This window comes from Gastrolobium bilobum, unplaced genomic scaffold (assembly GCF_033153095.1).
Source record: "Gastrolobium bilobum isolate Gb01-03AN ecotype WA unplaced genomic scaffold, APGP_CSIRO_Gbil_v1 utg2926, whole genome shotgun sequence".
Lineage (NCBI taxonomy): Eukaryota > Viridiplantae > Streptophyta > Magnoliopsida > Fabales > Fabaceae > Gastrolobium > Gastrolobium bilobum.
This window is the reverse complement of record NW_026898807.1, coordinates 551,608-553,141: the sequence shown is the minus strand read 5'-3', so window position 1 is coordinate 553,141 and position 1,534 is coordinate 551,608. Positions and strand designations below refer to the sequence as shown.

Here is a 1,534-nt window from a genome sequence, read left to right as displayed (position 1 = left end):
AGACCTGACTTGTTTTAATATTGACCCATATTCATTCTGTGAAAAAAAATCATAATTACATTAAAAAAAAGTTTTAACGTAAAACAATAACGTCAAAAATTTTTAAGGAAAATATTTCCATAAAAAAATTTCGCAAAATTTTTTGACGAAAAATATTTTCATCAAAATTTGTGACTAAAATATTTCTGTAAAAAAGTTTGACGGAATTTTTTTTTGTCAAATTTTTATACGGAATCTAAATTTCGTCAAAATATTTCACAAAAAATATATTCATCAAAAATTTCGACGAAACACATTTCCATCGAAATTTTTTGACGGAAAAAAATTTCATCAAAAGTTTTCGACGGAAACATTTTCGTTAAATTTTTTGACAAAAAAAAATTTTCATTGAAATTTTTAGCGAAACACATTTCTATCGAAAATTTTCAACTAAATATTTTAGTCAAGTTTTTTGATAAAAAATATTTCCATCAAAATTTTAAACGGAACACGTTTATGTAAAAAATTTCGTAAAAATTTTTGACAAAAAATATTTCGATAAAAAATTTTGACGAAAAAAATATTTTGTCAAAATTCTTTAGAGAATCTAAATTTCGTCGAAAGTTTCGGATGAAACATTCCCCTCGAAACTTTCCGTTGAAATTTTCGTCAGAACACATTCTCATCGAAATTTTGAACGAAAAACATTCTATCAAAATTTTTGACAGAATTTTTTTTTCGTTTAAAATATTTGATGGAAGAAATCATTTTCGTCAAAAATTTTAACGGAAAGTAAATTTCGATAGAAAATTTATATTTGTAAAAATTTTCGTCAGAGAAAAAATTTCGTCGCTTTTGACAAAAAATATTCCGACGAAAAAATAATTTTGTGACGAAATTTTTGTCGTTTGCAACATAGAAATTTTGTGAGGAAACCAAGTCAAAAACGGGTCAGGTCAGATTTGACCTACTTCAGAAACCAAGTCAGACCCACTTCAAAAATTAAGTCAGGTCAGATCCGACCCGGTTCTGAACTAGTTCAACAAAATTCAAACCAAGTCAGACCTGACTTGGATCAAATTAAAGCGGATCGGATCTAAATACCTGACCTATAAAAACTAAGTTAGGTCGAGTCAGACAAAAACCTGACCCATGCACAGCCCTAAGATTCTGAACCTATAATTTGTCATGGTGGTGGACCAAGCTCCAACTTAGCAGATACATGTTTTGGAGGCCAGCTCTTTTAACACCCCCGAATTTTTATATATTCCTAGAAAATAATTTTTTTCTGGATGAAAATATTATCTATTGAATTAAAGAATTTAAAAGATGAGAAGAAAAAGAGGAATAAGAAAAATTGGATAGTCAAGGCCTCTAGCAATTAAGTTATGCTCCAGTAGGATATCAAAAAATTTCGGATGACATTATCAATTTTTCAATAAAATAATTAAATAATATTTAATAAAGATTACAATCACCAGTTGCCCCTATAGCTCAGTGGTAGAGCGTCAGTCTTGTAAACTGAAGGTCCGTAGTTCGATCCTGCGTGGGGGCA

General features: G+C 29.1%; 1 non-coding gene across 1 annotated transcript; it reads left to right on the top strand.

Annotated features, from left to right (window-relative positions):
- The first annotated feature begins 1,462 nt into the window (after nucleotides 1-1,462).
- On the top strand, nucleotides 1,463-1,534 carry TRNAT-UGU (transfer RNA threonine (anticodon UGU)). Its single transcript has one exon. It is a non-coding gene; the product is annotated as a tRNA-Thr (tRNA).